The 26,189-nt window shown below is 41.9% G+C and overlaps 2 long non-coding RNA genes across 2 annotated transcripts; one reads left to right on the top strand and one right to left on the bottom strand.

Moving 5' to 3' along the window:
- Window positions 1-18,493: 18,493 nt before the first annotated feature.
- On the bottom strand, window positions 18,494-23,093 carry LOC122875888. The gene is made up of 3 exons (XR_006377932.1): window positions 22,843-23,093; window positions 21,970-22,126; window positions 18,494-18,638 (listed from the first exon to the last, which is right to left on the bottom strand). It is a non-coding gene; the product is annotated as an uncharacterized LOC122875888 (long non-coding RNA).
- Window positions 23,094-23,216: 123 nt separating this feature from the next.
- Window positions 23,217-24,822, top strand: LOC122875882. The gene is made up of 3 exons (XR_006377930.1): window positions 23,217-23,981; window positions 24,072-24,123; window positions 24,447-24,822. It is a non-coding gene; the product is annotated as an uncharacterized LOC122875882 (long non-coding RNA).
- Window positions 24,823-26,189: the final 1,367 nt, after the last annotated feature.

Genomic DNA, 26,189 nt, shown 5'->3' with positions numbered 1-26,189 from the left:
ATTGTAATGTTGCCGAAATGCCAAACCAATTTGTGATTGAATAAGATTCGGCTGTGGAGATGGGACGTTCGCAAAGGAGCCAAATCAAAGAGATGGCTCTTTTAAGTGTAACGTGGCTATTAATATTGCCTGTTGATTTTATTATTTGGGATAGTGGACGATAAACGCGTTATGCCAGGGGGTGCACTCATGCCTGGGTTGGGCCTTGCAGTTTGTGAACAGTACAAAAAATAACGTCACTATGGGTACATGGTAGCATTATTGTACCTCAGAAAGAAGAAAGGTTACATCTATCTTAATCAATCATAAAGTTGCATGAGCAACAGGTGCATGCTGGGTCTGCCAAAAATGCTCATTCAGCTCAAAAAGTTTGAAAACTATTTGAGTGGACTGCTTACATTATGCATTGACAATGAATGAGCAAAGACGTTGTACCTAGAGTAGATTGTGGAGGACTTTGTTTTACTCACCTGTCTGTGAGCTTTGTGCACCGCAGTCAACTCACTGATGGTTGAAACTCACTCTGCATCAACATTCACTAGCCTAGCAACATATTGTTGTTTGTACTATGCGGTATGCAAAAACTGTCCGACTCTCTTTTTGCTTTAATGTGTATGTTTGTGGGCAGCAGTCCCTGTGGAGTCTATATTTTTTTACATCTCCGTGTTGTCTGCCTTGGAGATGGTTTATTCTGCTGCTAAAGTGGCAGGTTATTTAATTTATGTAGCTTAATATTGCTTGGCCTTGATAGACCTTTTTATTTATTGTCAGTGATTTTTGTTTAATTGTCTGAGTTTGTTCCACTAAGAAAGGCAGTTGTATATTGATAATTGATGATCAACTGTTTGCGTAGAGTGTAAAGGGCCAAGCTATAGAAAAGGAATTTATTGTTACATACTGTAAGGGCTCGGTGGTGAGGTTCACACCTGGGAATGGTGTGGTGTTCCGCTAGTGTATACATTGACATGTTAATGCACTTTTATTTTGTAGCCTAAGGTGTGTGGTATGCTGGTTAATTCAATATTTATATCATATAACCTTAACATCAACATATAACTTTTTTCTTTACCCCCCTTAAAAACGTAAAGCAATAATGTTTACTCAGAGTATGTTTTAACTTATCTACCTTTTACTTTTACCTAGGTACATTTTTACGCCAGTAATTTTACTTTTCCTTTACTAAAATGGCTTTAAAGTAACAGTCCTTTTACATGAGTAAAATATTGTAATACTCTTTCCATCCCTGGTGGACATATCTGCTGTGGTTTTGTACTTAAAACAAAAATTTAAAAAGTCATGTTCGAATTAACGTCTCTGCAGTCTCTTAGTTATTCTCTCTGACTCTTCCTTTTTCATTATCTCTCTATAATGAGCATTTAAGGAGATTACTCAACCGTTTCACATTATTTACAATGATTTCTTTCTATGATGAATGGTGATAAAATGCACCCTCCTGCTAAAACAGAATGTACAGTATGCACAAAATTAAATCAGTTTGTTATTGTTAACTGTTTGTGGTACAGAGGAAGTAACAGAAATCAGTTATAAAATAGTTGAAAATGATAAATGTGTTAAAAATACAGGAACTACATGTGGGTGCATGGTGTTGCTAAGTTACTACATTAGCTTGGAGGAATTACAAGGAGAACAATGTTGATCTGATGAAAACAAAATTGTTTCACTTTAGTGGAAGACTACAGAGACCATTCATAGGTTAGTGTAAAGTACACTGCTGACAAGGCTATTTCCTACACCCTGCATCCTTTGAATAGAGAAGTTAGCTTTTAGGAACATTAGCAACATTAGCAGCAGGATGTGTTACGTCGAGGGTAGGGAACATAAAAAGCACGAATGAATGGTGCAACACACTATACATTCAGTTTTTGTTAATTTGCTATTTTAACAGAACATACTGTTATATAACATTATTATTAAGGCATAGCTAAGAGTGGAAACAGAGAGAGCAAAAGGTCAAAATTCAAAAGAAGACATTCTGGTTGCAATGCAAAAATCTACACCTAATTAGTCTCAGCTATTTGATCTGAAGTAACAAAAGGCAAAGCAAGGCAAAGGTTTCTTTGTATAGCACCTTTCAACAACAAGGCAATTCAAAGTGCTTTCCATAAGACATCAAAGGCATTAAGATAAGATATTAAAGATAAAACACAAGATAAAATATAAATAGGATTTAAGCGTAAAATAAAATAGAGGATAAACATACTCTAAAATCATATAAAACAGATAAAACAAGCGAATAAAAATTACAGTGCAGTTACAATGCAGTGCGAGATATGAATAAATTTTAATAAAATTCAGTCTCAAATAGAATAGAATTAAAAGTGCTATTGATAACATTGAGCCTCCCCCCTTCCATTTCATTCCATTGGTTGCCAGTTTGTTGCACACCCTGCATATTTCATGGTCGAGTGGAGTGAGGCTCAAGACAGACTCAGTCATGTCAAGTGATGAATCTTTTATGGTAGAGTAATAAATCCATTTTGCAACATTAGCTTACATTAGCTATAGGATAGGTTACTTTGAGCTGTGGTGTTTCAAGATTCATGTAATGTCATCTATGGTAATCTTAGGATATGGCTAGCTAGCTTTAGGTAATGTTTAGCTCGTCATCTAAGCAATGGTGTAGTGCAGGGTATACACAGGTTTATGGCATATACCTACATTTTTCAGTCGGCATTGCCAATACCCACCAGTGTCCAACTTAACTTTTTTTTCCCCCATTGGCCCATGTGGCCAGTAGATCAGCGTTTTATTGGCCTCTTGTATATTTACACTGGCCCGGCAGCCAAAAAACTAAACTAACTCTTCTTTTCCCATCATTTAGTAATTATAGGGGCCCTATATTGCAACACTTACCGTAAAAGGTAAGACTATAAAAGGTATGACTATAAGACATTAGGTAAATTTGCATTTTAATCCAGTCAAAGAGTACAGTATAATACATTGTAGGGATGCCTTTATTGTTATTATTGTTGTTGTTGTTGTTATCCATCCTTGCCTGATGCAAACAACATTTTGAATAGTGAGGCAGTCCACAAATTTCTTAAAGGAAGGGAACAATAAATCAAACACACCCTTCCAGGCACTCTGTGTTTAGGAAGTAGCTAACAATCATCCATCATCTGATGCCAGTCACAGCCCATGGAAGTCCTGTCGCTTGTTTATACTGCTGTCTGTGTTTGAATAAAACTGACCACTTTCAAATATCATGACTTATTTTGTCTCTACTTGGGAGATTTGTGCAAGAAACAACTGCCTGCCAAAAACCCACAGCGCTCGACATTTGACAGCTACAGTAAAAGTTGACGTTAACTTGCGTTAGTGTTATGTTGTTGAAAAAATAAATAAATAAAAAACAGCTGAGCGCCACACAGCAACAATGGCTACAGGGAGAAAGACGAGTGTGTGATCATGTCAATATTTTCAGATTTTTATATTAACGTGAGTACCGTAGCTGTTGAGCTCAATGGAGCTGGCTACATGGCTAGCTAGCTACAAGTACCTCAGCAAAGTGTTTCATAATAGGGCTAATGTTAGACTGCTATATGAGATGACACCTCAATAACAGTCAAGTTTTGGGTCCTAATACTATAATGAGCACATTTACAGTAGTTCTGAACTTTAATTTACCTTCAACATGCCACTGGCCGAGACGGACCAGTGACTGGTGATTTCTGGTTTGGTTTGTGCAGTCTTAAACTTTAGAAATTGAAGCTAAGCACTGACCTTTAATCATTCTTCTTTGGATCCAAAAACAATTATTTCAGATTTATCTTTGTTAATGTGGAGACAGTTTTGGAAACAAATGGGAAAAGTAATAGCAATTAAGTTAGGATAATGTGATTCATTCATCTAAGGAATAGATTAAGGTACTCATACTGAATATAAGAATGTAGCTGAATAGATGTTTAAATTTTCAGTGTGGCTAGTTTGGAACACATTCAACTCATGGCAGCATTGCAAAATACAAGCCACAGTAGAGTAGGTTTGTATTCAAAGTTGCGATAAAATTGTGGGGAATGGTAGCCACTATGCGCGGCTCACAGTTATAGCCGCGGTGCATGTGGATAATCCATGGATTGGGCGAGCTGGGTCATAAAAATTATCATTCTGATTAATAGCAGATGGGTTGCGGGTGGGTAAAGCAGGGTGAAGCGTCTACCCATTAAGAGAGATGCTGTGTGCATTTACGCACAAGGCAAAGCTGCGTAACTTCATTGATTATTTAAATATCCTGACAAGCCGACAGGATCAGTCAAGATCTAATGTTAATTAATGTTCTTTGCTCTCCTACACATCCAAAAGGTCACAGTATTATTTTAGAAGCTAAAAGTTTCATTCTGTTTTCTCTGGAGAGTTTCCCCTGTCCTGTCAAGTTTACAACTACAGTTTTTAGCTTTGCTGCTTAAATCTCCTATGACATTTGCTGTGACATTACTGCACGCTGTTACAAACAGACATGCAGAAGACACTGATATGGAAACATATATGTAGGTACGGAGACGGAGAAACCCACTGGAGTAGAATGGAGTGGTCAAACACGCTGGAGTAGGATGGAGTGGGACACATGCTGGAGTAGGAAAGAGCGGGAAACACGCTGGAGTGAAGACACGCTGGTGTGGAAACACGCTGGAGTGGAAACATGCTGGAGTGGAATGTAGGAGTTGTGAAGAATCCGATGAAGAGTCCTTAGTACAAGGACTCTTAGGTTGGACAACTGGCTGAGGTGAGTGATGAGCTTTTAACCTGGCTGTGATTAGGTGCTGATGGGGAGCAGGGGTGTGATAGGGAGCAGGTGTGTGTGATTAGATTGGAGCCTGGCATATCTGTGACATTACCCCCCCCCCACGGCCAGGACCCTGCTGATGTGATGGTTGTCCTCTTCCACGGGGAGCAGGTTGATCCGGGCAGACGGCCCGGGGGTTGGGCATGTGCGGAGCTGGGAACCTCAGGTGGATGAGTCGGCATTTTCAGTCGGCATTGCGAATACCCACCAGTGTCCAACATTTTTTTCTCCACTGGCCCATGTGGCCAGTAGGTCAGTGTTTTATTGGCCCCTTGTATATTTACACTGGGCAGACGCTCCGGGGGCTGGACTTGTGCGGAGCTCACCGCATGAGGTCCGTGACAAAGATCAAAACCATCTAGAGGCCTGGTGGAACTCCGGCGGCGAAGACGGAGACCCTCTGGAGACCGGCGGCGAAGGTGGAACCCCTCTGGAGGCCGGAGAACCAGATCAGGACCCGGCGACAGGACAGCAGGACAGGACAGCAGGACAGGGAGCCGGCGACAGGACAGGAGGACAGGGAGCCGACGACGGGAAAATTGGTAGAGGTGCTGGCAGGACCAGTGATGTCCGGGAATCCGGAGCCTGCCACTCCGGCAGAGAAGGAGGGTACTGCTGCGAACCAGCCGATGGTTCAGCGGGGTGCTGCGACCCAGCAGACGGTTCAGCGGCAGGCTGCGGTCCAGCAGACGGTTCAATGGCAGGGCAGGAGGCGGCTGTGAACCAACAGTGTTTAGAGATGGCTGCCGCTGCAATCCTGCGGTAATGAGGGATCGGGGCTGCTGCGATCCAGCCGGGAAAAGAAGCCATTGCGATCCAGCAGAGAGTCCAGGAGGCGTCTGTAATCCAGCAGGGAGTCTGGTAACGGGGAGCTGCTGCTACCCAGAAGGGAGTCCAGGAACTGGAAGCTGCTATGATCCAGCAGGGAGTCCGGGAACTGAGAGCTACTGCGACGCAGCAGGGAATCCGGGAACTGGGAGCTGCTGCAGGGATGTATGATAGCCGCGGCGCAGGAACTGGAGGCCAAAGGATGCCATTGCTGTCCTCCGCCGAGCCAAAGAAGGGCACCGGTCTGGCCCTGGGCATGGCTTAACCGGTGGTGACTGAGCGACTGCGGACGTGACGGAAGTGATGGCTGGAGTGGGTGTGGGTGGATTGGTGGAGAGTACCGCCAGAGACAATCCACCCGCTCTTGATCGGGGTCTGTGAAGCTCGGGCTGTAATCCTTCGGTGGTGTCCAACCATCTGTTACGGACAGACAGGCAGGAGACACCGATATGGAAACAGATGGGAATTTATTAGGTTACAGCCAGAGCAGACAGATATGCAGGTACAGAGATGGAGAAACCCGCTGGAGTAGAATGGATTGGATAAACACACTTGAGTAGGATGTAGTGGGACACATGCTGGAGTAGGAAGGAGTGGGACACATGCTGGAGAAGGAACACGCTGGAGTGGAGACACGCTGGTGTGGAAACACGCTGGAGTGGGACCATGCTGGAGTGAAATTTAGGAGTCATGAAGAATCTCATGAAGAGTCCTTAGTACAACGAGGTCGGACAACTGGCTGAGGTGAGTGATGAGCTTTTAACCTGGCTGTGATTAGGTGCTGATGGGGAGCAGGAGTGTGATAGGGAGCAGGTGTGTGTAATTAGCTGATGGTGGAGCCTGGCAGTTAAGTGCGCATGCGCCAACATGCATGCTGCCTGTTGCCGTAGCTCCGTCTCATCGTCTTTCTTTTTCCAACTTTTAGCTTTCCTTTTTCTTCCAAACTTGAGTAACTTGTGTGTAAGTATAATTTAAACTACGCTCTTTACGAAAATGAGAGTAGAAAGTGTTTTGGTACTTTTTTTTTGCCGTGGAACTTCTTCTCCTGCTACTCGGTCAGGGCACCACTGCAGATCAGCTGTTTGGTCTCATTGTTTACACCAGGGAACCGCTGGTCACATTGAAGCCAAGCGACATGGCGCCCGGGAGAACCGATGTCCCCACTGAGATCTGGAGGAGGACACACTGAGGATGCAGAGGTGGAATGAAGCTGCGAGGGAAGAGAGAAGTGTGCAGAGAAAAGAGACTTAAGAACAAGAGATTTAAGCCATGTCAGCCTTCTCTCGTAATGGGCAATGTGAGATCATTGGCGAATAAGATGGATGAGCTAACGGCGTTATCCCGGAGTCAGACGGAGTTCCGTGAGTGTAGTTTGATGTGCTTCTCAGAGACATGGCTACACTAGGATATCCCGGATCACAACGTTTCCATCAACGGCTTTCAAACTGTTCGGGCCGACAAGGATCACAAGGATCACACCACAGGGTGTGGTAAGCGGAAAGGCGGCGGGCTTGCTGTGCTGGTCAACAACAGATGTTGTAACCCTGGTCACTTTACTATTACTGTTAGTGCGCATGCGCCAGCCCGCATGCTGCCTGTTGCCGTAGTTAAAGAGTTTCCCTACGGGGATCAATAAAGTATTTCTGATTCTGATTCTGATCAAGCAGAGAATCTGTAGCCCGGACATTGAACTGTTAGCTGTGGGACTCCAGCCATATTATCTGCCACATGAATTCTCACATGCCATCATTGTGGCTGTTTACACCCCCCCCCCGCTAACCCGGCATCAGCATTCAATGCCATTCACACTGCCATAGCACAACTCCAGACTCAGCACCCGAGAGCACTCATATTAATCTTGGGTGACTTGTCATGTGAACTATGAACCATGTCAGTGTTTCAACAACACTGACTAATTTCACCCAGTATGTGAGTTGTCCTACTAGAGAGTAGAGAACACTGGACCTGCTGTATGCTAACGTTAAGGATGCATACAGCTCCCCCCCCTCCCCCTCTTGGGTAGGTCAGACCACAACCTGGTTCACCTCAAACCCTGCTATGTGCCTCTGGTTAAAAGGCAACTCACGACCACAAGGACAGTGAGGAGATGGTCAGAGGAGGCCTATGAGACACTGCAGGAATGTTTTGAAGTGACAATTGGGATGCACTCTGTAAGCCTCATGGAGAGGACATTGATGGGCTCACTGAATGCATCACTGGCTACATTAACTTCTGTGTGGACTGCAAGTCCCAATGAAGATCCAACTAAGGTCCATTATTATCCAAATAACAAACCGTGTGTAACAAAGGACATCAAAGACATCCTGAATGCCAAGAGGAGGGCCATTACTGATGGTAGTAAGGAGGACGTGAGGGAAATTCAGGCCGACATGAAGGTGAAGATCAGGGAGGCCAAGGAGAAGTACAGGAGGAAGCTGGAGCAGAAACTCCAGCACAACAACATGACAGAGGTCTGGAGCAGCATGAAGAGCATCACTGGCTTCAGACCGACTGGTGGCAGAGGAGTTGAAGGCAGCTTGGACAGGGCCAACGAAATTAATCTGTTCTTTAACAGATTCGACACACCAGCTCCTGCTCATCCCCCCTCTAACTCAGCTACTGTCGGCCCTCAAGCTCCTCTGAGTCCACTGCTCCCCCCTCCTCCATCTTTCTGGGAGAGTCCTACTCCCCCTTCAACTGGCTCTCAGGCTAACGGCCCTCTTCAGACTCCCCCCCTCCCCCGCCTGACTACTGACCAGGTGAGAGAACAGCTGATGAAACTCCAATCAGACAAGGCTGCATGCCCCGATGGAGTTAGCCTTGGGGTGCTAAAAGCCTGTGCCCCCCAGCTATGTGGAGTCCTTCAACATGTCTTCAACCTGAGCCTGAGTCTTCAAAGGGTCACTGTTCTGTGGAAGACATCTTGCATCGTTCCTGTGCCGAAGATGCCGCGTCCCAGTTGCTCCAAGGACTACAGACCGGTGGCACTGACCTCCCACATAATGAAGGACCTGGAGAGACTGGTGCTGGAACAGCTGTGGCCCATGGTCAGACCCCTCATGGACCCCCTTCAGTTCGCTTACCAGCCCTGGCTGGGAGTTGAGGATGCCATCATCTTCCTGCTGAACCGCATCCACACCCACCTGGACAAGCCAGCAAGCACGGTGAGGATCATGTTTTTTGACTTCTCTATTGCTTTCAACACCATCCAGACGGGCCTTCTGGATGAGAATCTGGCAGCGATGCAGGTGGATGCCCCCCTTGTGTCCTGGATTGTTGACTACCTGACTGGCAGACCATAGCACGTGCATCTGTAGCACTGTGTGTCGGACAGCGTGGTCAGCAACGCTGGGGCCCCCCAGGAGCCTGTCCTCTCTCCCTTCCTCTTCACCATCTACACCACGGACTTCAGCCACCTCACAGAGTTCAGAAGTTTTCTGATGACTCTGCTATGGTGGGATGTATCAGCTGTGGGGATGAGTCTGAGTACAGGGCTGTGGTGGGTAACTTTGTCTCATGGTGTGAGCAAAACCATCTGTAGCTCAATGTGACAAAGACTATGGAGCTGGTTGTGGACCTACGAAGGGCCAAGGCACCAGTGACCCCGGTTTCCATCCAGGGGGTCAGTGTGGATATTGTAGAGGATTACAAATACCTGGGAGTACACATGGACAATAAACTGGACTAGGCTAAGAACATTCAAGCTCTTTACAGGAAGGGCCAGAGCCGTCTCTATTTTCTGAGGAGGCTGAGGTCCTTCAACATCTGCCGGACAATGCTGAAGATGTCTTATGAGTCTGTGGTGGCCAGTGCTATCCTGTATGCTGTTACATGCTGGGGCAGCAGGCTGACAGACTCAACAAACTGATCCATAAGGCCAGTGACATTGTGGGGGTGGAGCTGGACTCTCTGGCAGTGGTGTCAGAGAGGAGGATGCTGGCCAAACTACATGCCATCTTGGACAGTGTCTCTCACCCACTCCATGACGTGCTGGTCAAACAAAGGAGTACCTTCAGTGGAAGACTCATCCCCCCAAAATACACCACAGAGTGTCACAGGAAGTCATTGCTGCCTGTGGCCATCAAACTCTTTAACTCCTCCCTCTAAGTGTTAGTCTGTATGACCCTAGGTCATTAAGCTGGACATTGATCATTATCATCACTGCAATACTTTGAAGTATGCAATACTTTGCATACTTCTATTACTACTGTGCAATATCCACCGTCTCATTATAATCTTAATAGGCTATACTTAACGTGTCAGTCCATGCACTATTACTTACTACTTGTATTATTACATTGAATTATTATACCGTCTTATTATCATCAACCGGTAAACCCGCTTTGTACTTTACACTTATTTTAATTTTATACTTATACCCACTTGGTACTTAATTTATCTGACCTGTATAGTAGTGTATTATATTTTTTGCTTAGTACTTCTATTCCTGTGTGCACTGACGTGATAGGGAGCTGCTGTAACAAAAGAGTTTCCCCTCGGGGAAGTATTTCTGATTCTGTATCTGTGATACACGCATTGAAACATTTAAAATTGCTGAAAGACTCTAATGATTAAAAGGTACAATGTGTAAGATATGGTCAGAATTTTAGCTTAAAACATTAAAAAAATTCTGGATAGAATGTGAAGAAGTAAAAGTTTTGAACTTATGTCAAGACATGTATTGTGTTGCAGAGATATCTACAGAAGTTAGCATCCTAATCAGCTAGAAACGGTTCGTCTTGTGTTGTAATACCGCTTGTGTCTCGAGAGGCGATAGTGAGTCCCTGTCTGCATGTGAGCATCCAGTCTGCCCTCAGTCCAACATGAGAAGACAAAGAAGTTGAATTCCCCAAGGGGTTGTCAGTCATGTTGAAAGTACAGCCAGAGACGGTTCAGAAGTTAGTAGTAGTTAGTTAAGTTGTTATAGAGCATTTTTAAGACAGCCCCCGGGTTAGTGTCACAGAAACACAAAGATGGCTGAAGCTCTTGGCAAGCAACCTTTATCACCATCCTAACCACCCGCTCACGGCAAGAAACCGTGTTCTGCAGAAAAGAAAAGAAGCAGTATAAAAAGAAGCAAAACAAGAGTATATTGGCTTGGCTTTCCACCACTGGAGACAGCTCTTGGTGAGTGAAGAGATGCAGTTTGATACTGAACTCGCAATGTTTCTTTTAGAGTGGTAAGTAACATCTAACATTGGGTATTTAGCGAAACGTAGGCCTATCTTTAGTGCAAGTAATGAAAACACAACTGTACCAAAAAACATTCCAAATGGCGTTAATATATGGTTTTGATGTGGCTTTCTTGTTAATATGGCCTTGCTAAAACTGAGCTAAGCAAGCTATAGCGTAAACTATAGGCCGACGCCACAAATGAAGATTATAAGATAACAATGTTATTTTGACGGCTCTCAGAGTTTCAGCAGTTTGCTTGAATTTTGCGTATTCTTAACCTGCTGTTAGTTAGTAGTTGGCTTTTTTTTTAATAACTGATATAAATTGAGATTGTATGGACCCAGTAGTAAACTGACGATCGGATCACCACATTGTAACCACTTGGCATTACTGTTATGAGATGAGGCAAGATTGGAAGTTTGGAAAGGTTGCTATACATTTTTGAGGAGAAAGCGAGGTTTATTATGTGTGTCTTACTGTACACAATCTTAAACAATGTCATCGCTACAATTAGTAAATCATGCAATTCTTGCACAAGGTAAAATGCTGCCCCCTATTTGTTTCGAGAATGTGGCCAGAAATTACACATTGTACCTTTTAAAGGTTCTGTATACGAGATTTTGAACATCAATATAGCAGCAAACAACATTTTCCCTAAAGATATAGTGAAGTAATGGCACCTTGAGCATGTTCTTTGCCCCATGTGCTTGTTAGTGCATTTGGGTCCATCCCTGTTAAACTGTCTGTTTTGAGAAGAGCGATACAATGGGTGTTAATTTTCTCATCTAACACGATGAATAAAAAATTTATTTTGACCAAACCAGAGTTGGTGATTGTTGGAACAGTGGAAAGACTAACAATGATGGTTTTGGTGGGTTTTATTTTGTTTCTGTCCAGTTTGAAAAAAACAGTAATTTTATCTCGCGGATCATTGTAAAACACACTTCAATGTATTTAGTCTAACTAACACTGCACTGAGTACAGCCAAACTCTCTCAAGCTACAGTACTTACGTAGAGGTTACAGTCAAGTCATTGAAAATGTATACAACTAAAGAGAAGCATTTTTTCTATCTTATGTTTTAGTTGTTTCAGAATAAAAGTGTCTCCATGGCACTAACTATGGCACAATAACTGCTGTTATTGTGGAGCACCACACTAAATCTTGCAAATGCTCAGCCAATCAGGGCAAGCCAAACCATTTTTGCACTACCAGCTGTATGTGTTCTTCATGAGCCCTTATGGGTAAAGAAGCATAATATTTCAGTCCTTTTGTCCTTTCACAAGGAAAGGACAAAATTCTGTATCTAAATAAGATATATCTCTTGACAGCATGAGGGCTTGTAGCCAAGACTCTGATTGTGGTTTCCCTCTCAGCGCTGACATAGGCAATACATTTCAGACAATTCAAAACAGTATTTTAGTAGTTTTAGTAAAATGTATAAAGAAAGCTTAATTCTTCTTCAAACTAACCATATTTGCTGCGCTATTATCAAATGTCTGGAGAGCAGTGGAACTGATTCTTTGTGTACAAGGAACTTTTAGTAAAGCTTGCTCTTTTATAAACCTTTGATACACCCTGCGATCATCATTGCCACCAGACTTTATTCAAGATCCAAATGTTTCCAAAGATACGGAATGTAATGCTGAAGTTCTGGGAAATACACGTTATATAGAATATTTTTGTTTGGTTGCAGCCATAGGGGAATAAAGAAGTAAAGCAAAAACTAGTGGAAAAGAAATATTGCAATAAGATAAATAGAAATAGCACAAAATAAATAGAATATTCACTATAAGAAGGCTTTTACATAAAAAATTGTGAGATCCACAGGTAGGTAGTTCCATAAAAGAGGGGCCCTTATTGCAGAACCCCAGTCACCTTTCTCATGAGGCAGGGCTTCGGAACGGACAGGAGGGTCCCAACTGGTCTTGTCTTTTGGAGTTGATTAAAAGCCTAGCAGCTGCATTTTGAACAAGTTGGAGGTGAGAGATGGCTTTCTGACTAAGATCAGAGTAAAGGGCATTGCAATAATCTAGGCATGATGAAATAAAAGCATGAATGATCTTTTTAAGGTCCTCTCAAGATAGAAGATAGTACTTATACCGACATGATACTTAATTTATTTCTGACCTGTTTTATAGTGTTTATAGTGTATCATATCGTTTTCTAGTACTTTCTCCTTTGTGCACTGACGTAAAGACGAGCTACTGTAACAAAGAGTTTCCCTACGGGGATCAATAAAGTATTTCTGATTCTGATTCTGATTCTGAAATGAAATCTTTTATATAGAAGGCAGAGTTGAACAATTTTTGTAATTTGGCTCTCAAAATATAAGTTGAAATTAAAAATCACACCCAGGTAATGCACAGTGGGCTTCACATTTGATGTTAGGCCACCATGATTTGACTGGATAGCAGGGATGATATTGGCTGGGGCAAGCAACAGGATTTGTGACATGGAATAATTTAGTTTGAGGAAGTTTAGTGACATCCAGCATTTAATGTCAGCTGGGCAGGATAAAACATTCACCAAGTTTTCTGAATCCTTGGGTCTAAGGGAGACATAAAGCTGAGTATTGTCCGAATAGCAGTGAAAATTAACATTTTGGTTGTGGATAATATGACACAAGGGAAGCATGTAAATTGAGAACAGTATGGGGCCCAGAACTGACCCTTGGGGGACGCCACATGATAGGGGGGGCATGGAAGAAAAGGTTTCACCAATAATCAAGGCATTAGGTTATAGTTTACTTGCCAGCAATGTAAACCTGGAAATGTTGAGTACCCCAGAGTTTTATGTTAGAAATGTCCCCAGCATTTAGAAACTGCTGGATGCTAACTTGCATATGTTGGGCAATTTGAATAAGTAGGAAATATTAGTATAATCACCTATATGGACAAGATTTCAACAACTGCTTGGCCAATTTGGACAATATTGAAGTGGTTTTGGGGGTTACTATCCATTTCTGACATTTTAAAAATTCAAAATGGCTGTTTAAACCAGAAGTGGCCATATTTCAACTCCCATTGGTCCAATTTTGATGAAGTGTCAGTCAATTTAGAAGTTTTAGAGGATGCTGAATCGATTGGATTGGACAGATAACTTGTATTTGAAATAATTTAAATAACTTCAACTCAGTTATAAATTGTAGGATATTTATGAACACAATTATCATCCAAACTTGGTGATGTCCACAGCTGGTGGATCAGGGCAGTCTGCTGCTTTCCAAAGCAACATCAATAAATTGACAAATGTTTGGGTGATGTAGCACTTAAGCCGGCGCCCCATGCTGCCACGGTGCCAGACTTGTTACCCTTTTTGAGGTTTTTCAATATCAAATTAGCAAAAAGATTATAGCAATTAGCAGTAGTTAGTTAATGTTCGCTTGTTAGCTAGCTAACATTAGAAGTATAGTGATATTATAAATAAAAAAATTTTATGAAATAAAACTACATACACATAGTAATCGTGTGTAACTGCGTTTCGTTCATCTTTCCATTCAGCCGTTATTCCACCCGCAACAGTAACTGTCAGTGCCCGTTCCGTACCGGCTACCAAAGAAGATACTGTATGGTGAAGGCGGAATGCAAACACAATGAAATATTCTGTAAATGCCTAGTGCTTGGATGCTGTTTAGGAAGTGCACACTGAAGGTGCTGAATGTCTGCGCAAAGTGTGTTTGAGCAACGTGCAGGGTTTTAGGTATACAGCGACTCCTGGCGGTTCTAGTTAAATGGCCATTTGAATTTTGAAAATGTCAGAAATTGATTCAATATCCTCAATAACCCCCAAAACCACTCAAGTATTGTCCATATCGGCCAAGCAGTTGCCAAAATATTGTCTATATTTCTAATTATGCTAATTAATGCTGATTATGCAAATTTCAAAACATATACGTGTTAGCAGTTTCTAAATGCTGAGAGAGGTGGTGTAAACCTTTGACAATTCGTTCCATAGGAAAATATTAGCGCTTAATAACCATGTAAACGCTTAATCTGGTAGTTTCTCTCTGATTGGAATATATTGTAAAACTTTATTTATAGAGCATTTATCAAAACAAAGTACTTCACAGAGAGAGAAATAAAATACCACAGTGAATGATAAAATAAATAATAAAAAAGAAACAATAAAATATTCTTTCTATGTTTGCCCAACGTGAACGAGTTTCAGACGGACAGAAACATGGCGGTAACAAAACAAAACTGTGGCTGACAACTTTTTTGTTGGAAACCTTAAAAGATTTAAGGATTGTTGAACGTCTAACCCTAACAGCAGAAATGTAAATATTGTTCCCAGAACATGATATGGGTCCATCTTGAAAATTGGGGCAACAGGCAGAGCCACTTCTTCTGTTATATTTCCGGCAGATTAGATGTGTCACAGCGGGCATAACCACTTTGCGCATGTCAAAAAAGCTATATTCTGATTAAATGCTTTGGCTCATGTAAACGCACATCTTACCAGATCACTTTATGTCCATATAAACACTTAAGTTGTAATCTCTAATCAGAATTATTTCAATCAGGTTGAAGAAATATTGTAGCAGTACAAAGCTGTAGAGGCACAGGCATGCAGACATATACAGTGATATGTGTAGGGTTATGTACAAAAACACATACATGTACATACACACACACATTCTGTATGTGCACATGCACACATGGCCCTTTATACCACTTAGAGCGACAACAACTGGTTGTTGCCTTTCTCGCTAGCTAGAGAGTGCTTATGTGTGTGTGTGTGTGTGTGTGTGAGAGAGAGAGAGATTCAGTAGTGGGGGGGTCATCATGAAGGCGCAGAGAAGGAAATGTACGGAGGAGGGTTGCACACCTGGCATCTGCCACAGATGGGCATAATCACCCTCCCCCATCACTCCACACACGCTCCTCTCCTGTCCCCTCATCCATGGCGAGGTATTCACACATACACACACACGTATTGTTAAACGAGTTAACTCATATGGCACCCTGATTTGAGCAGCAGTCATGCCAGTTAGATTGTCAATATTGGTTCAGCTGACAAAAGCAATTACTATCCATTAGAGTCAGAAATTCTCATACATTTGTTTGTTATCCAAACAAAATTTCTGGCTGTTATCAGTGAAAAAAAGTGTATCTGCTAAGTATTAACTAAACTGATTTTTGAAAAGAGTTGTTCTTTTTCTTTGGTTTTGCTAATTATTCTGTCGAAACAAGTGAAACAAATCACTCTCCACAAATAAGTAGTGATATGATGCATTTTGCCAAATTTCATCAAAATCAGTCAAAAGATGTGTTCAGCGAAGTGGATTTTAGATGCATCAAAATTGTATAGTAAGTCAATGCAAAGATGCAAAGACGCAAGTGGACGCTAATAAATTTGCTTTGGGTGGCACAAATTGAGGCTAAGACGCATTTGCGTGAGCTGAAAATGTTTCAAGTTGAGTGAAAAATGTGAAATGTGAAATTAATGTGAAATGAAAGGATTTAAAACTTCAATTCATTCAAGATTCTGTGCTTGGACCGATTCTATTCACCTTATATATGCTTTCTTTAGGCAATATTATTAGGAAATAAATAAACTTTCATTGTTATGCAGATGATACCCAATTATATCTATCGATCAAGCCAGATAAAACTAACCAGTTAGCTAAACTTCAAGCATGCCTTAATTGCATAAAAACCTGGATGGCCTACAATTTTCTGATGTTAAACTCTGAAAACTGAAGTTATTGTATTTGGCCCCAAACACCTCTGAGACACATTATCTAAAAATATAGTTGCTCTAGATGGCATTGCCCTGGTCTCCAGCACCACCATAAGGAACCTCAGAGTTATCTTTTATCAGGATTTGTCCTTTGACTCCCACATGAAACAAACTTCAAGGACTGCCTTCTTTCACCTACATAACATTGCAAAAATCAGGCACATCCTTTCTCAAAATGATGCAGAGAAAAGAGATCATGTTTCTCCAATATTAGCTTCTCTGCACTGGCCCCCTGTAAAATCCAGAATAGAATTTAAAATCCTTCTCCTCACCTACAAAACTCTTAACGGTCAAGCACCATCATATCTTAAAGCGCTCATAATAATGTATTACCCGACTAAAACACTGCTCTCCCAGAATGCAGAGTTACTTGTGGTTCCTACAATCTCCAAAAGTAGAACGGGAGCCAGAGCCTTCAGTTATCAAGCTCCTATCCTGTGGAATCAGATCCCAGTTTGGGTTGGGAGGCAGACACCATCGCCGCATTTAAGAGTAGACTAAGACTTTCCTCTTTGATAAAGCTTATAATTAGGGCTGGCCTAGGTGAGTCTTGAAACATCCCTTAGTTATGCTGCTATAGGCCTAGACTGTCGGGAGACTTCCCATGATACACCTCTTTCGTCTCTCCTTCTCTCCCTCTCCATCTGTATGCATTTTTATCCCATTACTGCATGTTACTAACTCGACATCTTCTCTCTCCCATAGATTGTACTTTCTCGTTTCTCTCCTCTCTCCTTATGTCTCTTATGTGCTGCAGAGACTGGGTCTGTGGTTGTGGGCCATATGCTGCCCCCGTGCAGATGTTGTCATTGGCTCTTTCACTACTATTGTCATTATTATTACTATGACTGTCATTCCTATTATTATTAATTTATTAATATTAATATAAAAATTCTAGGTGGTATTTGCATTGTGCTTCACTCTCCTCTCCTCCCTTCCCTCTCTCTGCACATAATATTATAAAGAGTACGGTCTAGACCTACTCTATAGGAAAAGTGCAAGGAGATAACTTCTGTTATGAATTGGCACAATATAAATAAAATTGAATTGAATGTCAAAGGTTTTCCTAAATCTGTCTGCTGGTGTCTAAGATATGTTTCGTATTTTATCCCTACATGCGTTATACTGAAGATGTAATGTACGGCTGTGGAGGCTTTGGAGTTGGTTAAAGGCACCTTTACCTTTACCTTTTAGAGCTGGGTTGAATAACAAAAGTAATGTACGAGTAATGCAACTAATTAATTTTGCTGTTGGGTAATTAGTAAGGTAAGTTTCTTAGTAAGTGACATGTAATAAGTAATTGATGACATTTTTAAAAAACTTGCTTAACAGTGGATTTAAAGAGTTTTAATTTCAAGTATAGAAAAACCACAGCGCTAGCACTATAAAAGTGCTATTTGGGAATATCTATTCATGAGTATGTACTGTAATTACCAGCCATGCAATATTAAAGGCTTTTTATTATACTTAAGCCATAGCTTTTTCCTTTTTGTGTGAATTTGCTGTGGCCTTTAATCTCAAGGAGCACTTCTGTTCGCAAAGCAAAGTCCTTATTTTGACGTATGTACTGTAATTACCTTTTATTTTGTAACATATATATTTTAGCTAATAGCTTGCAAGTATGCTGTTGTCTGGAACTAACAGAAATGAATGAAAAGGCAAAAAAATACATAAATGGTTACAAACTACCATATAATTTAATTATCAAAAGAAAAAATTAATTCCAAAGGAAGTTTGGTTGAGGGGGAGCCCACCATTTCCAGGCAACAAAAATGGGACATGGCCAGCAGACTTTGATGTTTATTTTAGCAGGGCATCCCCCCTGCTGCGGCCTTCTTTTGTGTTGGTCCAGGTACAACAAAGTCCCCACTGCTGCCCCCCCAGAAAACAAGCCTCCTGGAGCGTCCTCTGTGCTTGACCCCAGGTCAGGGGATGTCCTGTACTTAAACCTTTAACCCGCTGACACCCCTCACCCCGCGTCCCGTCTTTCCTCCCTCTTCAGCTGTATGCCTCCTCTCTCATCCTTTTCATCTCACAGTCACCCATCATCTCCTCATGGACTTCACACATGCACATTGACCTTCACCCTGTTTATACACAGAGGGAAAAGTAGAGAGTACTGTTAACACTGTTAAGTGTTCTTGTGGGATTGTGACTTTTGCCTCAGAATTGTGTGTTTATGTGTGCATGTCTATTTTTTTTTGTGGCAGTTGGCCAGTTGGCAAAATTACTTCCAAATTTCTAATATTATTAATAATAACTGTGGACATTGTGGTATGCATCCTTGTTGTCAAGTGTGTTTCTGTTTGTGTTTGTGCTATCAAAATGCATTTGTATGACCTCACCAGCACTGAAGCAAGAGATGGGTCTGGAGCGAGTCAGGTTAGGAGGGAATGGGGGACTGGTGGTTGTGGTGGAGGGGGTTACATTTCCTTTCACTGGTTGCCAATCCATCAAGGCTCAGTCTACCGCTGTGGGGGCCGACAGGCAGTACAGAAAAGAACAAGGCCCGGCAACACAGCCCCCTCTCCACGGCTATCACTCATCCCCCAGCGGGCTCTGAACTCTCTGTGACCTTTTCCAGAGCCTCCTCACCAACTTCCACTCCTTAGCACCTAGTTAGTCTTAAAGACACAGATACAAGCCTGTGCCATGGACTGTGAATGTCTGGCCGCCATCTGCATTTTGTGGGTGTAAATAAAATGTGTTTGACTGAAGTGTTTTGTTAGGTGGATAATGCAAAAGAGGATGAGAGCTCAGTTATATCACCAGTTCTATATGTGTGTTTGAGTGTATGGCCCTGTTTACACCTGGCATTAACATGTGTCTTGGGTGATCCGATCACAAGTGGACAGCTCTAAGTACATCAATTCAAACTGGCATTAGAATGCCTCTCCACATGCGTCTCGAGTGACAATTTGTGATCGGATCTCACTTCCCTGCTCTATATTACTGTTTATCAGTCCACGAATGAGACAAGAATTAGGTTGGGAAAGCGATAGACACTGCTGGAGTGGAGTGTTTCTGTAGGCCGGGCCTCACTGCTTACTGTACAAAAATACAACTTTATAACGTAATTTTCTGATTTTGAACTGGATCATGTTTTATTGAGAAATATTTTCTGGTTTTCCCTCTGATGTCCTCAGGCTGCTCTACCTGAAGTCTGCACAGTTACACAGCTAACTTAGCTAACTAGCTAACAGCAGCTACAGTTAGCATCAGTTAATGGTTACTTTAGCAACAAGTAAAGCTATTTGTCCATCAGGAAACTCCCTAAATCACCAAAAGTTGAGGCAGAGCAGCCACAGGACATCAGACGGCTTGTTTCGTGTGTACTCCATCCACGTGAATCAATTTTGCCTGTTCTTGTGGTTTCTTATTTCAGTTTCACACTTTAATATGATGCTGTTGGCACACGAATGAGTATGTATTTCTGCTTGCAGAGGATGTTAGTTGAGTAGGCGGTCCCTTAATGAGGCCGAGGACACATTTGCATAAACACTGCAAAAAGAATGTGGCCATATGCAGCCCAGACCACCTCAGAATGTGGTCTGAGCGATAGGATCTTAATGCATCCTGAAAGCATCTTGGGTGTATTTACACCTGAGTGCTGTCCACTTGTGATTGGATCACCCAAGACGCATGTTAATGCCAGGTGTAAACAAGGCCTATGTGTGTGTGGTGAGGGGGGTTTACATCTCATCCCTACAGCAGTGCAGCCTCTCGCTGAAAACCAGATTGTCAGAGGCAAAGAAACAGACAAGCTACACACACACACACTGCAGAGGGGTGGTGAGTTGTTGACATCATTAGACCGGACACATTTTTGTCACGCTTCCAGATTCGATGCGTCTGCATTTTGTTGAATGCAGACTCGGTCTCACTATTTCTCTTCCCTCCCACCCACCCTCATTCCCTTTCTTTGTCCTGCTTACATGTTTAATACCGGAGACGCCTCAGCTCATTGGAGCTGTCCAGACAACACGTTGTACTGGTGTGGGAGGAAATAAAACCACAATCCTGTTCCTGCGACCTCATCTCTGAATACAGCGCCAGCTCCTTTTTCCTGGGTTTATTTTACCCAGGTTTCCTCTGTTTTCATAACAGATTACTCTTTGTCTGTCCAGTCTCAGTGCATTAGCCCCAGTATGGACACATCAGAGTAATTCATACTTACTTGGCAGTGTGGCACCTTTTGCTCTGGCCCAGCAGCTTAATTGTGTTTTCTAGTGTTGTCTGCTTTTTTTTTTTTTTTTAAAGAAATACAGTGACATGATAAGTGTGTGCCCTACAGCAGAAATCTTGTTACTGCAATGAAGACCTAAGGGCTGTGTGTGTCTGTGAGACTACCACAAAACAAGCAAAGCATTATTATCAAATGAATCCTGCAGGGGAATAATTACAATTGAACCTTTCCACATGTATCAGTTCTATGTTCTCTATGAACTTCCAGGTAATATCAAACATTTTGGATAGACCAATAATGCAGTTTGCTGATATGCAGCTTGCCCCCAATTCGGGGACCTAAGAGGAATTTGATTGCCCCCAAAAGGGTATCACATAGACCTTTGCCATGTGACCAACACTCTGACAGGTCCAATAAGGCAATTTTGACTCAAGAAAACTGTCCTCACAAGCAGAACAGCATTTGTTGTTTGTTCAATTGCCTAAAATGACTTATGTTTGCATTAACTTGATTGTAACCTCAAGCGCCATTTAAATGATAAGTCTTGTATGTCAGGAACAAAGAGTGGGATGTTGGTATTAGAATTATAAAATCTCTGTATAACTATTGTTTTAACTTATTAAACACATCACCTGCAGTTCAGCATAAGGACCTTTGCTTATTTTAACCTATGCATTCTCACATGTTTTAAATACTGAGCTTACTGGTGTATAATGGTGAAACTGAGAACCACTACTTCCACTAGTTTTGTAAATATTAGATTTAGGTAACACAAGCACAAGCTTGCGTGTCTTTTTACATATGTAGTAGTATATACTTGTTTTCAGATACAAGAAAAGCCACTATACACACATTTAGTTCCACAACTATTTATTCTATAGATCTGCAGAAATATGAATGTGCAAAATACAGCATTTGTGTGCTTCAGCAAGAGGCATGGGACGAGGGCTGCTGTTGGTCAAAGGAGTAAACACACTAGTCTCTGCAGCCTGCAGTCCAGTGTACCCATGTTTCATCTGAAAAACACTAAATAAACGTGTCTCACTGCGACGACATTAAGATATAATTTTGTACGCTCAATTTAGCCAACCCATATCATAAGGAACACCACGATTCTACACCATTAGCGGTTGCTGTGTTGCTAACATCAGCTTTTGGCTAAGGTAATAATAGCATGACAACAGCTGTTTAACAGCATTTAACAAGCATCATGTGGGCCTTATGTGTTTTACCTTCAACTGCCTGGTCATCCGTTTCCGTGTCTTCCACCTCTTGGCTTCCAACAGCACAGTAAATGAGCTGCTGCGGCAGAGAAGGCTGGCCTGTGACCCAGCAACGCATTGATCAAGACGGTCAGACCACTTTCTGCTCTGCTCTGATGTCAAAACACTGCACAAAGACAGTATTTTACAACTCTGGAAAGTTATCACGTGGCAATTGTTGTATCCTCAACACATGAGGCAAACAATAGAAATACGCTTTTTACATTACAAAGTAATCTTCCATGAATGTGCACATGTAAAGTACGTATTTGATTGGCCAATGCAATGACTTACTGGATGATGCTGCTTTGTGTTGCGACAACAGCTGACCTAGGTTCAACCTGTTTGCCAGGTGACACTAATACAAAAGACACACTGTTATCTGTCTGAACACATCCTAAGTGGGCATTATGACTTAAACTAGCCCTGTGTTAAAAGAAATGGGGGTGTGTGTTGTTTCAGGCACCAGTGCTGGATCTCTCGCCTTTGGCAACCCTACTGTAATCCAATATATTTACTGAAATGTTGATTAAATGTGTATCTGACACATTAAAAAGAGCAATTATTAGATCATCAAGAGCTTCTTGATTCAAACAAGTTGATAAGCTTAAATTATCAATATGATATGAATAAAAGTTTAACTGGGAGAATGCGACTGCTGAAATTGCTGTGAAGCACTGGAGAGAAGACGTATCACTCTCTTGGAGTTGTTGGGACTTCAGAAACACTCTTGGTTGTGTCATGGTTGGTAATTGTGAGGCAACAGGGGTAGGACCCAAACACAGATAAAGATAGCAGACAGGATCAGATCTGTAATGTAAGTGAGAAGATGCATAAGCTTACAGAGTCACGAGGCCGGTAAGGATCAAACCGGGAAGGCAATCCGAACAGGCAAACTTATTCAGAAGGGTTAGGCAAAGAATCATCAGTCTGTGGATCAGGCAGAAGGTCAGGCAGGCAGGCACAGGTAGCATGTAACAGGGTTCCTGGTAACAGAGGTTCGGAAGCAATGGCATGAAGCACATAGCAACACTGACGATCTGGAGAAGAGCAAAGGATCTAGGCCAGTGTACATAGAAAGCGGCTGATGACGGAATGAGGTGCAGGTGAGGAGATGGGTGGGGAAGCTAATTAAGCAGGGAGAGCTAATTGTTTCAGCTGTGGCTCATGGACTAATTTCGCTCTCCCTTTATATGCAGTAGCGTTCTGGACCTGAGGATGGACGGACACACACACACACGAACGAACGCACGAACAAACGTCAGTACGGAGCAGTCAGGCCGCCTGTGGACTTTTGTTTGCATCATTTGATCGGACTTGAGAATTAAGGAGAGACCCGCTGGCCAACGCAACGAGAGCCGGGCAACCAGAGTTCTGTGGTCGGGTTTGCTTGGAATTGTTTAGAAAACTGTGTGTGTGTGTCTGTGCGCAAGTGTATGAATAAAAGTGTTACCTGTAAAACAAACTGCCGTGAAGGTGTTTGTGCTATGGAACTCATGGTGGCAAGCAGTCCTTGCTACACTGTGTATTTTGCCAACCCAGGTGTCAGAACAGAGTCAATCACATATGGAGCAAAATGCTCACACTGGAGAGCATTTCTGTCATTAACTGTATCAGTCTCAGTGGAACGCCGGCGTCCTGCTATCAGTCAACATGTCAATAGTTCAATTCCTTACAAGCACTTTGAGGTATCAAGCTTGGTTGTAAACCCTCTGTACGTGTTGCTGTGGTGATCTTAATAACTCTTGCGCAGCAAGTTTGGTCGCACTCTACCCGCTCTGTTTTGTTCTGCTCCACTCCTCTTCTCTCCACTTCTCAAAACTGGACAGATGATGAAAAAACCTGATAGGAAAAAACAGAATTCGACAACTGATGAAGCTCTCACCTTGTTTTTTGATAAGTCTGATGACGACAGTGTAGAATCCGGAATGGCGACGGACATTTGATTTTTCAAGTAATTGCCAAGTGGAAGATACCGACAGGTTAGTTTAAAAATTAGCTTTTTAGCTCACTGAAGGATCTGCTTTTTGACTTTTGAGGACAGTTAGGTATCTTCTGATTTTTGTTTTCAGTTATTCTGTCCTGGAAGATGCCCCATCAAAGGATCTGAACAGCATCTTCGAGGTAAGCCTTTCAATAAATATCTATTTTCTATATTTCTTCATTCTCTGTCTGTCGCTCTCTGTGTGTGTGATTGTGGTGTTGCATAAGAGACATAATACAAAACTGTTTTAAATTTTTACCTGAAAGTAGTACGTGCTATTCTTTTTTTAAAGAAAACATTCAAGTATAAAAGATGCTAAAGAAGAGAAATGGTGTCCAAAAAGAAAGAAAATCCCTGTTCTGTTTTATGTGGATGAAAGTCGATCATGTTAGGCTTGTAAAACAGAGAAAAGCTACACAATCAGTTTTGTCAAGACCCACATCATTCATCTCTGAATCATCAGCTCCAACACGCCTTCGTGCAGAACTTCCCACCACAGAACGTGTGCAGAGTGAAACAACTGGCTCAGCTCAGGGCCCTCTATCTTCTGCCTCTACAGCTCCATGGTCTCAGGGTCTCTCATCTTCAAATTTAGTTATTTATTGTTTATAATACTGTTGTGAGCCCATAGTTAGTGCTGTTGCTATTACTCAGAAAGATTAGTAACATTGTTTGACTTGAAGAAAAGCTGTATCAAAGGTTTATTTTATTGTTTTCAAAATTCACCTCAGTTCCACCAAAAACCTCACAAATGTCACTGATAAGTTGGATTAAACTTTTGTAAGGAGCTATTACATTTGACATATCCAGAATTCTAATAAATGAATTTTGTACCTGGACTTTTTCAGGCGAATATTGATTCTACTTGTATATAATTCATCATAAATCTTCAATGGAACTATTTAAATCAAATGTTTTTTAGTTGTTGTTTTTTTCATTTTCAAATAGCCCTGGTAATCCTGAAAAAGAAGAGGTGCAATATATCTATATTTTATATATTTTAAGCTAATAAGAGGGTTTAGCGCTGCAACACCAGCAGGCCGAGGTGGATAAAACAGTAGAGTTCAGTACAAAAAGGATCAGATTTTGATTGGCTTTATATTAGCCACGATCAGCCCCAGATCCTCAGGATCAGCTCAGGACATACCTCGACTACAAGATACACATCTTGCAAATGTTGGAGATATGACATAAACTGATTGACATATGAAGTAAAACTGGACATGGCAGTGCAATTTGAATTTTCAGACTTAGTTTTGTATTTTGAAGTGAAGTAAAACATAATTATTTTATCACTAAAATAGCAAAAGTACAGGAAGATTTTCAACCCTGGCTATGTACTTGTGAATGGGCTGCAGCACATGTATGCATAGGCATAATGTACCTCAGTTTGTGACTGCATGTGTGTAGTTGAGGAAATACGTCTGACTTAAAACAAACTTTTATGCATATTTCAGCCTGGAGATGAATGCACTAGCCTCCAGAGTGATGGGAGAAATGAATAACTCACTAACATCTGGGCAAGCGACAGTAAAGAGGGATTTAGTGTTAGCCCCAGGAAGGCAGGGAGAAGCTGTGTGTCCATTAAACGCTTTATTACAGAGCCAGCAGCCCCATGCTAACTCACTTAGCCCAGTGAGCAGGAGGCTCTGCTCAGTAGCCTAACTGCCTGTCAGACTGCCTGCTCAACACACACCATGCTGGAGGCAGCGCCCCCCTTACACACACTGGTTAGCTCAGCCCGTCTGATAGCTTGTCCATTTGTCAATCAAAATGCAGAAAGTGGTCTGTACGCTAATGTGCTGCGAAAGTAAATGTCCTGTACTGAATTCTTTTTTACTCAAAGCAGAATGAACACTTATGCCAGTTACCTGTTTTGTTTGTTTTAATATTATGATGCTGTGAATCCATAAACTATCACAGACAATTGTCTGAATACTGCAAACCAATAATAATAAACCAAATTAACATTATTATTTTGTTAATGATGTCCATGTTGCTTTGTTTGTTTTCGTGGTTTGATTTATTAAAAAACAAAGTTCTTGAACATGCTGCTGTTTGGCAGTTAACGTTCAAGTTTTGAATGACTAGACCAGACCCACACCAGCATATGTAAACAGCCATACAGGGCAACATGTGTTCCTTTTTCTCTGACTCTGAACACAATGACAACTGAGGCTCAACATCCAAATATGGGTTTTGACAC

The sequence above is a fragment of the Siniperca chuatsi genome, linkage group LG1 (assembly GCF_020085105.1).
Source record: "Siniperca chuatsi isolate FFG_IHB_CAS linkage group LG1, ASM2008510v1, whole genome shotgun sequence".
Classification (NCBI taxonomy): Eukaryota; Metazoa; Chordata; class Actinopteri; order Centrarchiformes; family Sinipercidae; genus Siniperca; species Siniperca chuatsi.
This window is presented reverse-complemented; position numbering and strand designations above follow the sequence as displayed.